General features: G+C 44.9%; 1 long non-coding RNA gene across 1 annotated transcript; it reads left to right on the top strand.

The window, feature by feature from the left end:
* Positions 1-1,032: 1,032 nt before the first annotated feature.
* LOC309827086 lies at positions 1,033-14,137 on the top strand. The gene is made up of 3 exons (XR_014297171.1): positions 1,033-1,195; positions 5,688-5,899; positions 13,832-14,137. It is a non-coding gene; the product is annotated as an uncharacterized lncRNA (long non-coding RNA).
* Positions 14,138-16,376: the final 2,239 nt, after the last annotated feature.

Consider the following 16,376-nt stretch of genomic DNA (forward strand, 5'->3'; position numbering starts at 1 on the left):
ATCCTATTGTCAGATGCCAACAAACTGATAGTTTACATTAAGGAGAGGACTCAGGTTGGGGAGCTGGCCACACCAGAAAGACCAACTCTATGATTAGAGGGCTGGGACTTTGTGCCCTGACAGCCCTGATTTCAAGCCTGTCTTTGCTTCTTACTGGGCAAGCTTGGGCTTGTTTACTGATGATAAATTTCCTTATCTTTAAAATGAGAGTCATGGCAGAAATGGCAGGGTCCTAGCAGAAAACCAATGACACACTTAAAATGGATACTTTGAAAAGAGTTTAGTAAAATTTAATAAAGGGACAATTTACAAAGCTGTGGACAAATTATAAGGAAGTCACAGCGATAGTGCATTGTCTCAAGGCCAGAAACATTGAGTGTCATTTCCACCCCCAGACCTGAGGACAAGAGGGACAGGGTCGGTTGCCAGAGCTTAGAAGTGAGTAACGTCAAAGGGCAAACCCAACAGGAGCAGCACCTTTTGTGGACCCTGATGTGACTGCAGGTGGGAAGCTGGGGGAACAAGTAACCTGGGCTTACGCACCTCCTCCCGCTCACCTTCTGCAGGGGCTTCCCTGTTGATGAACCCAACTTGAATCCCGAGGGCAAGAGAGCCCTTTTAAAGAGGTCCAGTGGTTCTGGGATTTGGGCCTGCATCAGAATCACCTGCAGGTCTTGTTGAACTACAGAGCTCTGATTCAGTGGTGGTGGAGGGGGCTTGGATTTTGCAGTTCAAACACTTTCCCAGGTGATGCTGATCCAGCTGGTCTGGGGACCACACGTGGAGAGCCACTGATGTAGTCCTGGGTACAAAGGAAGGTGGAGAATGGTGGGCAGTGGCTCTGAAAAGGCAAGCGGAAGATATCTGGCCCAGTTTTCTTAGTTGTTAGAGGATTCGATGGATGTATGTTTAAGTGCTTGTCATGCTGGAGGTTATCAGTAAATGTCCCCTTTCCTTGACTTCAGGCCTCAGCGTGCTCTTTGACTCCTCTTGACCATTATGGCTTCTACCAACTGCTCTGTTCAGATCTTCAAGACCTGCAAGACGGCTCCCCAGAATCCTGACTCTGAACTTGGTCTCACCATCTGTTTTCTGCAGCTTCTCTCAAGCTCAGAGGACTCCTGTGCCAGCCTCAAGTCACCCAGGTTCCGACCCTGGAACATCTTCCCTGCAAAGGTGTCGCCTTGAGCCTGAGGTGCTGACACTCTCTTTCGTTCTTGAGCTTTTATTTATTTATTTTTCAGGATTTATGACCCAAATACTTTAGTTTTTCTTTTAAAAAAAGTAACTCTCAATATGGATGTTTTCTTTTTCTTTCCTTTTTTTCTTTTTTAAATTCCAAATGGCTAAACAAATACCTACTATATGACTTCTTTGGGGAGGTACAAAAAATGTTTGCATTTCAATGGAAAACATGCATTGTCTGCAGCATACCCTTTCAAGTTATCAGATTCTGGCCCTATTCATTGTCTTTGAGTTGTTTTGCCATGCTTTCTAAATTGTAGGTAACTGATATGTAAATTTCATCTTGTCAGGTGGTGATTTTAATTGACTTCCTTCCCTCTGTGGAAAAACTAGTTTTGTCTCTGCAATTATGTGAGATAATAAATGTTTCTTATTGTATAAATTGGGTTTTCCATTACTTGCAGGGAAGACCCTCCTGACTGACAGATCCCTTATAAATTGGGGTTAGTAATACTTCCTGCCTGCCCCACAGGATTGCCCTGTGAAAGCACTTTAAAAGGTGTTTGAGGATACATGTTCTAAAGGATGACGCAGAGTATATGGGAGGTATGGGCCCAGCTATGGGCCCTTAGCTGGCTGGAGGCTTTATAGCCTCTTCTTTGAGTCGAAGAATTAGAAAGGAAATTAGTTCACATACACTTCCTCTAGGCTTTAACATAGCTGCAGTTTTTGCTTTTGATACTGTTACCGAACCATGTCAGCCTGACACACAGCAAGCCAAACGCTGAGACACCAAAGTTTCCAGCCCAGAAAGAGTTTATTCACAAGGCAGCCAAGTGAGGAGACAGGAGAACAAGTCTCAGATCCGCCTCCCTGAAGGCAGGGGATTGGGATATTTTAGGGATAAGCAGGTGGTCTTAGGCTGGGGAAAGGTGATTGGAGCCAGGTTAAAAGGTGAGGTAATTGATGTTCCGTGCACATGCATCTGGGTTACATGTTTCTGCATATTCAAAATGGAGGCGCTTAGCATGATCTGTGAGTGGAGTTTTCCGGCCCTCTGACATCAAAAGGCCATTCACTGGACATCTGCACAGGCCCAGGTTTAGGGTCGGTGGTCCCAACCAGCCCCCAGCCAGCCTGCAGTGGGCAGGAGCAGACTCCAAATTCCTATAAAACCCCTGGGCTGCGTAAAGCTGGGAAGGGATGCAATTAAAGAGAGGAAAAAAAGAAAAAGAAAACCCAAACCTTAATCAATGAAGATATTTTTACAAGCAAAAGGGTTTTAATAATCTGTTCCCTTATCAGTTGTTCTGTAAGACAAATTCAAGCATTTCTATTAGTTATAAGCTTCTGTTAACTATAGGGCATGGTTTCAATGCTAAACTGCAAAACACAGTGCTACTCAGGTATTTGCAGTAAACTGGAAAGTGGCTATTAGAATTTAGGGAAAATGGTCAAGTAGAAAGGCCTTTAGTGAATGCAATTTTTAAAACACAGTGATCACAGTGATCACTACAAGGTTTAATTAACTGTTGTTGAATTTGTAAAGAAAAAAAATGTTACCTGCCGTTCCAGTTCTACAAGGATCAAGCCATCAGCCACTGCAGTTGCCCACTGACAGTGCACTCTGAGGGAAATTCAGGATGGAGAAAAACAGCAAACTTTCTGTGCTTTGGATATACCGCCCCTTAGGTATTTAAGATGAATATCTATGGAAGAATTTCAAGTGACCCCAGATTGTTGCATCTTCCCATACATAGAAAAGCACTAAAATCATTAACTTGAGCTATCTCTCTTCTTTGTGATTAGCAATACTCTTTTGATGCTTGACTACATGTTTTTCCCCAACAAAAAGGTTCATATATCTCCTGGCTCCTCCCTTTACCTCTTGGAGTTCCTCTGAGCTATCTGAGAGGCTGTCTCTCAGGCTATAGTCCTCAATAAAGTCCCCAAATAAAACTTAACTCATAACTTTTACATTGTGTGATTTTCCTTGTCAACACATTTCATTACCAGTATGTCATTTGTCATTACCAGTATATTATTTGTCCCAGTCCTGTAGGTGGTTGAGTTTCTAGCTCATTGTAGTACTGAGGTCTGATTTCCAGCACTTCTGTCATCTTTAAGGGGTGTTAGTTAGTCTGCGCAAACTCTTAGCACATAAACAAGTGCTCTTTATTAAATCCTCTTTGATGATTACAGTTACTATAGAACTCCTCTTCACCGACCCCTCCCTCCAGAAAAATTACAAGCACTTGAAAATTAGAGTCTAAATTTTTTTTTTTGTCTAAGCATGTTGTGAATACTGGGTTTGTGTTAGGCTTTATTAACTCTTGGTCTTCAGGCTATAAAACCTTTCACCTCAAGCGTCCTCACTCTTCTAGCAGCATCGATTGAATGGACAGAGAGGAGGAGACATCTTCCTAAAAAACAATCGTCTTCAAGGTTTGAAATCTTGTGACCAAAGTCATGGTTATAAAAGTCAGAAGGGGCCAGGTTTCTGTGAGCTCATCTTTGCTCTGGGTTAGAATTTAATGGGGTGTTTTTTGTTTGTTTTTTTGCTTTTGTTTTTGTTTTGCCATGCCACGAGGTGTGTTTTTTGTTGTTGTTGTTTTTGGGTGTTTTTTTTTGCAGTACGCGGGCCTCTCACTGTCGTGGCCTCTCCCGTCGCGGAGCACAGGCTCCGGACGCGCAGGCTCAGCGGCCATGGCTCACGGGCCCAGCCGCTCCGCGGCATGTGGGATCTTCCCGGACCGGGGCACGAACCCGTGTCCCGTGCATCGGCAGGTGGACTCTCAACCACTGCGCCACCAGGGAAGCCCTCACGAGGTGTGTTTTATTTTCATTAATCATACAAATAACTTTCTATAGTATTCCAGGGCAAACCAGAGAATTTGGCAGTCCCATTGGAGGGTCCCCTCAGAGACCTATGGGCTGGTGGCATCAGCAAGGAGTGCCTGGGTTCACAGTGCAGCTTGTCACTCATGTCCATCTTGCAGGTGGCTCTTCCTCCACATCACAGCTAGGGTCTCCAAGATGATGGGAGTGGAGGATCCTCCAGGTTCTTAGAAAATTTCACTCCGCTTGCTTCTCCTGCTCAGTGGTCTCTTTGGTCAGCAGGGTGTTCTTCTCCTGTGCCTCCGTCTTCTTCAGCTTGGCCTTATTGAAGCTGGTGATTTCCCCCATGTCCTGCTTACCTGCCATTTTCTTAAAACAATCCGAGAAGTTCTGCTCCAGGCCCACAGTCCCAGTGCTCCTACTCACGTTGCTGCAGCAAGAGACTAGAATTAATTGTGAAATCATTTTAAAAAGCTGTTGCAGACTTCTTATATCTTCATTCCTGAGCACAAACAAGCTCTAACCAACCAATCAACAGGTCTATGGATCTATTGTGTTTTAGTTTTTGGGGTTTTTTTAGACCTATTTTTAAAAGGTAAATACGTATTCACTCTTACGCTGGTTTGGACAATATAGACATGTTTGCTATTGATAAGAGGTTCTCCTTTCCTCTTCTGTTGTGTATTTTAAAGCCATCTGTTGTTCTCAATGCTGATTCCACATGAGAATCAGTAACATAATCAAAATATAATGACTCTGGGGCTTCCCTGTTGGTGCAGTGGTTGAGAGTCCGCCTGCCGATGCAGGGGACACGGGTTCGTGCCCCGGTCCAGGAAGATCCCACATGCCGTGGAGCAGCTGGGCCCGTGAGCCATGGCCACTGAGCCTGTGCGTCCGGAGCCTGTGCTCCGCAATGGGAGAGGCCGCAACAGTGAGAGGCCCGCGTACCGCAAATAATAATAAATATATATATGTATATAATGACTCTAAAATTATTAATAATATATTTCTTTTTCTTCATACTAAGTCTTTGAAATCCAGCATGTATTTTATACATAAAGCACATCTCAACTCAGACCAGCCACATTTTAAGTGTTCAATAGCTCCATGTGTCTAGTGTGACCATATCAGACAGCACAGATCTAGACCTAAGACTTCAAATGATTTTAAGAAAATGAAGACATAGGTGAGCAGTAAAAGCATGCAGAGTCTCATCTTGTCCTCAGCGTTGGGTAGGCAGCAAAATACAGATCCTGACTAAAATGTCAACTAGGCAAGGCAAATACCATGCATAAGTTGTAAACACTGGAGAAAAGAAAGTAGAACCAATCAAATAAAAGGCAGGAAGTGAAAAGAAAATTAAAGAAAATGAACAAGAAATCATGGCTGATAGTTTAAAATATTACAGTTGGTCCAAACTTTGGAATACTGTGCTAAAATTAAAAAGAATAAGGTAGGCAGTGTCTGATGGCCTCCCCGCAGTGATCTCTGCTTACTAGTGTTAATGCCCCTGTGTAATGCCTTCTCCTTGAGTTTGGCTGGATTTACGGACTCTCTCCTAATGAACAGAATACAACAGAATTGATGACATGTCACTTCCGAGATTAGGTTATGAAAAGGACTTGGTTTCTGTCTTGTGCACACTCTCGCTCATTCTCTCTTAGATCACTCACCCTTGGGAAAGCCGACTGCCGTGTCCTGAGGCAACCTTGCTGAGAGGTCCATGTGGCAAAGGACTGAGGCCTGCCAAAAACCACATGAATGAACTTAAAAGAAGATTCCCACCTCACTCCAGGTCAGGCATTCAGATGAGACCACAGCCTCAGCCAATAGCTTGACGCAGCCTCATGAGAGACTTTGAGCCAGTGTTGCCTAGGTAAGTTGCATCTGAAACTCATCCACAGAAACTGTGAGATAATAAATGTTTGTTGCTTTTAGTTGGGGGATAATATGTTATGCAGCAATAAATAATGAACACAGTAGCTATATATTAACATTAAATATAAAAAACCCCAGTTACTGTTTAGTACATGTAGAATGAACCCGTATGTAAAAAGTGCAAAAATTAAAATGTGTGAGAGGAAGACAGAATAAGATTTATTAATATATGATTATTCCTGTCTTTCCTTTCTCCTTTATTCTCCTTACATACACTAAAGTGAGTCTTTTCCTTCCTTACCCTTCTCTTAGATGCTAAATCAGAAGAGTATAAAGACATCTGCCTGAAAGTAGGAAGGATTTAGTGAAAAATCAAGCTAGTGTACAAAATAAAGAACTGGAGGTTAAAGAGAAAAGAAAGGAGAAAAATATGCACAAATTGGGGCTTGACAAAGTTTTGTGAGTTAGCATATCAGAGATCCTAGCGTGAAAAGTATAGTATGGGTTTGAACTGGGGCACTTTTAGGGTTTTCAAGAGATGGGTACAAGGATTGGAAATGCTTCTTCATTAATATTTTGTGGATGAACTACTTTCTTTGAATCTAATATTATTCAGAGACTGGGCTATGTGGAAAATAGAATTTAGTAGGGTTATGTATGTATATAGATAAATGTTGGTACATAAAACCTTATAAGGAAGCAGTGAAAGGCTTTCATTTTTCATTATTTGTTCTTCTGTATTTGAAATTTTAATAGCAAGCTATATTGATAAAAATCTGAAGAAGTTATTTCACTAAAACATCTGTGCGATGTTGCCAGTGCAAGACACATGTGACAAATTCTTAGCAACACCTATGACACAGGTAGGAAATGGGTGCTGGTGGCCCCAGTGGTGACATGAGACAGAGAAAGAGAGAAGAAAAGGTCGCACCATGGGTAACTGAGAAGCTTTGCAATGAATACATTCAGAACATCCCAGAATTCATTAGGAGGAACTTTGAGAGGTGTCGAAGATGAAGCAATTGTGGATTGTGGGAGAGTCAGAGAAATCCTGTTTTTCGACTGACTTGTGACCCAGTTTTAACCCTGGGATTGTGAAACCTGGGGGAATAAGTATGAAACCTCCATAAAATTATTGACAACTGTAATCATCCCCTAAACAATATTATGCAAAAGACTCTCAGAAAGTCAGGTCAGTTACTGGGTGCAGAGAAATGGGAATGCTCAAATACTGCTTGTGAGCAGTTACACAGGCAAAAACAACAAGTTTGTAGAGGGTAGTGTGGCTTTTAAAATACCTGAAGGAAAATAATTCTCTTTCTAAACGCCCACTCTCCCATTCCCCAAACGTCTCAGTCACCCTTTGCCTGTGAAACATATGCAAACCCCCAGGAGCACTTAGTTTACTATGGTGCAGTAACTATTGCTGAGTACCTTCCTCGAGTTTAGCACTGTGCCAAGGGATTCAAGCATCATACAGGATATATCCCCACCCATCAGTTCTTAAACTCTGGTCAAGGAGAGAAATCACACCCAGCAAACAGTGAGTGACAGCGTTGGGTGTACTGAGACTATCTCCTCACTGTCAAAATATAAGACTGCATGGTACAGGAAGACAGATAATAACTAGGCACCACATCATATAACATCAACTCGATGAGGATATTTGGGCATTTATAAACTTTTCCATTATAAAGATTACTATGGGGGTGGGGGGAGAAAGATTTAGGGACTTGCTTAAAATCAAACAGTGACCTCCCTCCTCCTTCCTTCCTTCCTTCCTTCTCTTCCTTTCTTCCTCCCTCTATCCATCTATTCATTTAATCAATGTTTATTTAGTGCTTACTATGTGTCAAGCTCTGTACTAGGTCCTGGGGATAAAAAGGTTAGCAAAAACTCTGGCCCTCAAATATCTTGGAGTGTGTAGGGGAGATAGATCAAATAATTATACAAAAATATGTAATTATAATTTTGATAATGTTATAAAGGTTAACAATATAGTGCTGTGAGACTATGTAACTTGACCATGGGATTCAAGTCTAGATTGACCCCAAATTCCCTGCTGCTCTTACTAACCACTCTTTGCCTTTTGCAAAGTAGCCAAACTACCATCCTAAAGATTGTATTGCTAGTTCTGCTTCTGGAATTTCCTTTTCTTTGTTGAAGCTGCCATGATAGTTCACTGTACTTGCATCACAGTTGTCACTGCTGGTGTGTAGCAGAACCATTTCAGGCTTGAGGTTCAGAGAGCCCCAGTTCCAAATGCTCATTTTGTCACTTTCTATTTCTGTGACATTGGGCAAGTCATTAGACCTCTCTGAGCCTCAGTTTTCCCAACCGTAAAATGGGAATAATGGTATATGTCAAGCACAGGGGACTTAATATCCATGCAATAATTAACTATTATTATTATTAACAACTGAGAATGTTACTGCCTGTAAATCTGGACCCAGGGAAACTGGTCAGTTTGTCCAGAGTTAGAGCCGTACCTGATGCCTAAATTAGAATTTTATACCTTATGTTCATGAAATCTTTCTCAAGATTAGAAATAAGCGCTGTAGGGACTTCCCTGGTGGTCCAGTGGTTAAGACTCCGTGCTTCCATTGTAGCGGGCACGGGTTTGATCCCTGGTCTGGGAACCAAGATCTTGCATGCCGCACAGCATGGCCAAAAAAAAAGAAAAGAAAGAAGCATTGTATGTTTGAAGACAGAAAAGCAATGGAACTATATGTCCACGCAAAAAAAGATGGGACCTTCAGTGTTTATATTAATGGAGCTGTCATTTTCTGTTAAAGAAACACATTTGAGTAAGAAGCTTCCAGCCAGAGCACTTTAGTTATATGTTTTGGCAACAGTAAGGGTATGGTGTAGGGACTCTATGATTCTGGACAGCAGAATCAGGGTTTTGTTCCTGGAAAAGTAATGTTAGATTGTTTATCCGTTTACATCCAGTAAGACTATTATCTGCTGATTGCAATTACAACCCCCTGGAGATATTTGGACATCACATCCGTTCTATTACATTCTTGGTTCCTTGCTACCCCCCCTTTTTTTTTTTGGCACCTCATCTTTATCCAGATGAGCAAATTGTTGCCAACCAGTGTACATTATTCTGATCAGTTCTTAGGAAGGAGGCTATGGGAGTACAAGAGTACATCCAATGAATGGCTGAGCGAGCCCTACACCCCCCAAACTGGAGGTTTGGAAGCCCCTTGATGTAAAGGATCGTATTGGGACTAGATCCTAATCCTGCTCAGCCACTCATTAGGTGGAAAACTTGAGCTGGTCACCAACTTCTCTGAACTTCAACTTCTATATCTTGGGCACATAGTAAGCACTTCTTTTTTTTTTTTTTTTTTTTTTGCGGTACGTGGGCCTGCCACTATTGTGGCCTCTCCCATCGCAGAGCACAGGCTCCGGACACGCAGGCTCAGCAGCCATGGCCCATGGGCCCAGCCGCTCCGCAGCACGTGGGATCCTCCCGGACCGGGGCACGAACCCGTGTCCCCTGCATCGGCACGTGGACTCTCAACCACTGCACCACCAGGGAGGCTCAGTAAGCACTTCTTAAGTGTTTTAGATATTAATCCTGTGCCATAGGTTTTATTCTCCCCATTTTTCATATGGGAAGACTGAGTGCTGTTCAGAGGGGTTAAGCTCAATGGCGTGTGTTTAGTTGATGATGCAACTAACGTTTAAACCAGGGTTTCTCAACCTCAGCACTACTGATGCTGTGGACCAAATAACTCTCTGTTGTGGTGGCTGTCTGTGCATTGAAGGATGTTTAGCAGCATCCCTGGGCTCTGCTCTCTCCCATTCCCAGCTGTGACAACCACAGTGTCTCTGGACATCATCCAGTGTCCTCAGGGAACAAAAAATGGTGTCTTGCACCAGGTGGAGAAGCACTGATTTAATCCCAGGGTCTTTCTGGCTCTAAAGCCTACAGTCATTCCACGACATGACATCACTCATAAATACCATTTGATTCCTCATTTTAAAAAGGAATTTAAACAAGGTTTTTGTTTAAAAAAACAATAATCACATATTATTTCCAGAGGTTGATTAAAGTGAAATCAGTATATGTTGTCATGTTTCCCTCTTTTCCTTTTTTTTTTTTTTTTGTCTTTTAATCTATTAGTAGTTACCACTTGACTTCTACTGACTCCCCCATCAGGTGCCCACTGTTTCATTGTTCCCCTTCCTCCATCATAATCCTCTTTGTACCTTCAGATGGCTTAAAGCTTTAGCTATTAAAAGTTTGTTGGTTGCTGTTGTTTAGGTTTGTCTTTTGGTTTTAAAACAGAGCTCAATATTTTGGGTTAAAAGCATGGGTGCCCTACCAGCAGTTCTCAATGCTGGCTGTCCATTCAAATCCTCGGCAGTTTTTATAAATGAAAACTTCTGTGGGTTCTGATTCAGTTGGGAAGGGGAAAAATGGGAGTTTTAAAAACTACTCAGCTGATTCTAACAGGCTGAAGTGCTGAGAAACTCTAAAAAGGCAGCAGAGTTTATTTGCTGCATTAGTAGTTCCTCTCAATCAGAATCACCAGAATTTGTTTAAACAAACGAAAAACAAAAAATATTTCTCAGAAGCAGAGATTAATTCATCAGTAATTCTGGGGTTGGGCCCCAAACTCTTCATTTTAACAAGTGACTAAGGTGATTCTCATGGTGTGGTCCACAGACCAACTTGGAGAAACACTGTCAAGAGTTAGTTTGTTTGAGTCATACTCGGTTCTGCTTCATACAAGCCAAGTAACAAGGAACAAGAAGTGAAACTTCTGAACCCCAGTAGCCTAATCTGAAAAGTGAGGATGAAACAGAGCCCACCTTGCAGAGTTTCTTTGAGATCCAAGGAGACATTGCACAGGTGCAGAGCCTTGGGATGTGTTCTGGTCATCTATATTATTAATGGGTTTAGAACCTTAGGCAATTTGATTATTATTCTTACTAAGGTTTGTTTTGGTTTGGTTGGTTGGTTGTTTTTTAAAGTTAAAGCTAACAGTATATGGGGCTTCCCTGGTGGCGCAGTGGTTCGGAGTCCGCCTGCCGATGCAGGGGACACGGGTTCGTGTCCTGGTCTGGGAAGATCCCACATGCCGCCGAGCGGCTGGGCCTGTGAGCCATGGCCGCTGAGCCTGCGCATCCGGAGCCTGTGCTCCGCAACGGGAGAGGCCACAACAGTGAGAGGCCCACGTACCACCAAAAAAAAAAAAAAAAAAAAAAATCTAACAGTATAAACTATTTATAGATCACTTTTGGGTGGAGGGAGGGGTCCTTTGGAAAACACATATAGCGAAGTTGGTAGAGTTCTCGGGGGTGCCTGCCAGCCCACTTTGCACGCTGTGTCCACATCTGCCTCCCCTACTAGAGGGTAAGCTCCTGCACAGCACTTCTTTACCCACACTGCACCTAATCCTCTTCTCTGCCTTGTCAGTGCTCTGGGCACCTTGTTGAATTGAACGACTGGTTCTATTAGTTTGCTAGAGCTATTATAACAAATTACCACGAACAGAATGACTTAAATAACAAAAATTTATGGTTTCACGATTCTGGAGGCTAGACATCCAAGATCACTATGTTGGCAGGGTTGATTCCTGCTGAGAGCTGTGAGGAAGAGTCTGTTTCATGTCTGTCTCCTCGCTTCTGGTGGTTTGCTGGCAATCTCTACTGTTCCTTGCCTTGTAGAAGCATCACCCCGATTTGTGCCTTAATCTTTTTGTTCCTTTTTTATAAAATATATACCTTATGTATAAGGTATATGTATGCCTTATGCTCCCACAGTATAATGTGCTAAAAACTGGTTCTGTCAATGCTTGGAATAAAGTCAGTCTGTTGTCACTAAAGTTGAGCAATTTTCCTCTAGAACATTCCAGAAATTTTAAATATCTGATAAAAAATGACTGTTAGAATGAACTGTGACCTTTAGTTGCACTGATAGTTTCCACTTAAACTAAGCAGGAGCTATGTCTGATTGAGGAAGCCTAATGATGTTGCAACTTGATTGTAATAAATAATAATTTTTGATTGAAAAGTTAAAAATGTCAACAAAGACACGCAGAAGTGACTCTCTGCTCCTAATTCCCAAAATAATTTCTCCCTTCTCTGAACACACTTTTGGTACCTCTCTTAGGACATTTTCTGTTTTTTAGCTTGTATTGTAGTTATTTATATCCATGTCTGGTCTGCCCAATATATGAAACTGTAAAAAGGTTGAGGGCAGGGACACCCACTGATTCAACTTTGGATCTCTTAAAATGCCGGCTCTCAATGATCCCTTACATAAAGGAGGAGTCTCTCTCTATTTAATGAAGGAATTGGTGAATTCATGTGCATTCCTCAGTCATGAGGACTAACACTTTTGAGAGAATGCTTACAAGGTGTTCCTATGCAACTAAATACTTTGATCCATTTTCCAGATAAAAGCAAAGGAGAACAAAAATGAATTAAGGGTATACAGGATGGCAGTTTACATCACCGCTTCAGACAAGTGTTTGCTCCACAAGTGGTAGCAGTGGCAAAAGGGAACACTTTAAGAGGGTAGGAGACCCAACCTCTAATCACTCATAGGCTGTATGATTATAGTCAAGATACTGGAACTCTCTCCCCTTCCTTCATAAAAGGCATTGATGAGGTGATAATTCCTTCTCATCACATTTGTCTTGTAGTCACCATTCAAGAAGATTGATGCTCTAATCTTATGACGATTTAAGATCCTATTCTTAAAATGGCTTGAAGTTTATGTAGCTTCAGCATGGTGATTCAGCATCACCTGAATCACCTGCTGACCTTGCTCTATCAGTAGCTGCTTCCTAAAACATTGTGTTGAGAAGGATTCTGAGGGCTTATTTACCTTATTTAGGCTAAGCGGAAGCCACAGCCTTGACTTCATTGTGATGTCTGGCATGAGGCAGGGAGGGGAGTATCAGTAAATAAGCCATGTCATCTCTGATCTAGTCCAATGCCTTCACTCCACAGGAAGAAAATGAGAATAGAAGTTCATGTCTTAAGTTTACCATATTCCAGGCATTATCCAAATTGCTTTTATATGCACACATTCATCTAATCCTTAGCCAGTCTTAAGAAGTTAGCATTATTATGATTCCTGTTTTGAAGATGAGGTTTATGGGAGCAAAATTTGCCTGAGGTTTACATTCTGGAAATCCATATCTTTAAGCACTTCCTTATACTGCCTCCTAATCTGTGGGCACTTACTATGTGCTAGGCTAATGGTACTCAGCCAGGAGTGGTTTTGCCCTCCAGGGGACATCTGGCAAAATTTTTGGTTGTGGGAGGAGAGGGGGTTCCTTGAATTTAGTGGGTAGAGGCCAGAGATGCTGCTAACCACACAGTACAGCGCCCCGCAACAAAGAAGTATTTGGCCCCAAATGTCAGTAGTGCTGAGACTGAGAACTCGGAGTTAAGCCACGTGAAAGTCATTTTTCAGACTGAGGATGAAACTCTTCCTGGAGCCCAATACATACAATTACTGCCTCTCTTGCAGAAAAAGAAAGGTGCTCTCAGAATCAAGAAGTGGTCATCATAAGACAGGAACCCAGGTAGTCAGATTCTAGAGGCCTCCATTAAACTCCTTTATCATCATCTTCCTCTACTATGAAAACACGTCAACTCTTTTAACACCTACTCACCTATTACGAATTTCAGAAGCTAGGAACATTCAGCCAAGTGTGAACAATCTCCACCGTGGTGTGTGTTTCTCTAAAGATAAGAAGTATTTGTTCCAACAGTTCCAAGAGGGTCTTTAGAAGCTCTTACTATAGAACCACTGATCTCGCTGGAGTAGACATTCAGATCCTTGCTTTAAAATAAAACTCTGAAGAGAAAGCTAATTTTAGGACATAACAATCTTTTTCAAGAATAATTAGCTCTGTGTTGTATTCAACTTTAATTTTTTCCCTTTTGTTTTTAGGAGCTGGTGAGCCTGGAAGCTTATTTAGGAAGAGGAAATGAAACTGAAAAGACACAGTAAGATTCCTCTTTTTCTTGGAAGCAAGGCACGATATGAATAATTCTCATGCTGTCCAATTAACTGCCTCAAGTACAAATAGAAAAAAAAATACACACTTGGTTATTTGGAAGAAATTGAAGAAAAAGCGAAGAACGGGATGGTAGTTTCAACAATAAAGCCCTATACAAATAACTTCCTTTCGGATTTAAGGCTTGTCTCCCGCAGAAAAAGCAATGCTCATGAAACAGGGTGAGGGTGGGTGATGGAGAAAGTTAAGGAAATAAAGAGAAATAAAAGAGCTTGAAGCGGGGGGGGGGTCGCGGGGGGGGGGGAATTGAGCTTCTCCTTCTGAGAGGAATTACCGAAAAACGGAAGGAGGGCTGGAAAACAACGGGCGTGGGCAGGGTGACTCCATGAGTTCAGAATGAATGGTTCGGGCGCCTGCCAGAAGCTTTCATCCGCCGGGCGTTGGTCGGGTGCAGGGGGATGATTTAAGAACCTCCAAATCACTGGATTTTAAATCTTCTCCAATAAGGTTTTCCGAGTGCCAGCGCGGGCAGCATAACGGTGGGTTTGTTCGGCAGCTTGTCGGGGTCCTCCCGCCCTCGCTCGTCGCCTGCCAGGTCCAAGACAGACAATCCCAGACATTCCGCGACCCCAGAAAGCGGAGAACCGAGCGCGAAGAATGAAATGCGGATAGCGTGGCTCCGGCAAGAACCTCAGAAACCTTATTTGGGGTCGTCTAGGAGGCTGGAAATGTGTCGAGTGCCGCAGGTGGTGGGCGGCACTGGAATTTAATATTCTGGAGCCCCTACACTGCGACAGGCAGCGCGCCTAGAGAGCCACACTCAAGGTCTAGCTTGGTGAGGTAGGTTAGAAGGATCTTCAGCGAGGTTACACACCTTGCATTTGCCGCTCCCTCTGCCTGGAACGCTCTTTCCGATACGTCTGTGGTAGCTCCCCGGTTTAGGAGCTTTAGGGTGGGCTTTCTCGTCTATCATGGAGCTCCTGCATTTTAATTGTAACTGTGATGCTTTCTCTCCCCTCCCCTTCGCACATGAACTGCGTACAATAAACAACCACGCTCCCCTCATGTCTCCTCCTGGGACCCGGCACCAATCTGCATCACTGCCTCTGGATGTCGGGGTCACAGCCTCCCGCCGGATCCCATGGGGATTCTGTCCTTCGTCATCCCGTGCCTGCAATCCTCCCTTCTCCACGTGATTTTTTCCTTTCTCTATCCCTTTGCCTCGGTCTGAGTTCCTCAAGAGGTCGAATCCTCTTTGCCTGTTCGCCCAGTGTGTCCTCTGAAACCGTGTCCTTTAACCAGCCTCTCACGCGCCGCCCTCTCTTCTTCCTCCCTCCCTGGCCCGGAAACGCCGCTCCACGAACATTTACTGAGTGTCAAGGGCACGCATATAGCGCGCTGGGCCGCCGGGAACTCCTACCCCCGCCCAAAGGCAACTCTCACGTCCCTCCACCCCTCGCACCCGTCGGGAACTCGGCTTCCCACCTCCCCTGACTGCGTCATGGAATCGGTGCTTTTTCCAGGTGCATGGCCCCACCTCCTTCCCCGGAGACGACTCCTGGTTGGTGGGAGTGTGGGTCACTCTGCCGTCCCTCCCGCCCTCCCCGCGTGGCCCCGCCCCAGAGCGGGCTCTGGCTCCTCCTCCTCGCTCACGCCCCTAGCTCCCCACTCCAGCTAATCGCCTGGAGGCGCGCGCGGAGAAGTTCTGGGCAAAGTACTGGGAACTGGGTGAGCGATAGCAGCGCACGCGAGCCGGGCGGAACAAGGGGAGCCGAGAGCCAGGGGGCCAGTGCGCGGCGCAGGTTCTGACCCGGGCGGCCGTAGGCGACTAGCCCTCCCCGCCCCTGTCTCCTGCGGCTGGTGAGGGAACTATCAGCTGTGCGTTGCTGGGGGACCGAAGAAGCCGGGTTTGCCTCCTCCCGCGTGTGTGGACGACCCCCGGAGCTAGGCGGCGTCCGCGGCGGCAGAGCGTGCAGGTTAGAGTCGGGATGCCCGCCAGGATGGCGCTGGGGTGTGGTGGGGCCCCGGGCCGTGGCGCGGGCTCGGAAGGGCTGCGGTATGGGGGGTGCCGCCGGTCTCAGCAAGCCTGGAGTCTGCCTTCTGTCGCCGAGGAACAACCGGTCAGTGGGGGCAGCCCCGAGTCGCCCTCGGTGCCGGCCTCCCGGGAGTTAGGGCCCGAGTGCTGCCCGCCCTGGAGTGCTCTCCTGAGAGGCACGGTTTGGCCGGGATTGACGGCGAGAAGGCGCCGAGCCTGGGTCGGGGCACCGGAGGATGCGGCTCCGAGCGTTGTTCTGGGCAGCCGGGAGGCGCGGCGCCGGGGCGGGAGGCACAGGAAACCAGCTTGATTGGGCCGAGCGCGAGGCTTCACCACATCCGCGGGCTGGGGCGCGCCGGGGGCACCTGGGAGGCGCTGGCCTTGCAGGCTCCGGGCTCGCCCGCCTCCCCGCGCCCGGCCTGCTCCAGTCTCCGGCACCCAGG

The sequence above is a fragment of the Grampus griseus genome (assembly GCF_964374135.1).
Source record: "Grampus griseus genome assembly, chromosome: 9".
NCBI lineage: Eukaryota > Metazoa > Chordata > Mammalia > Artiodactyla > Delphinidae > Grampus > Grampus griseus.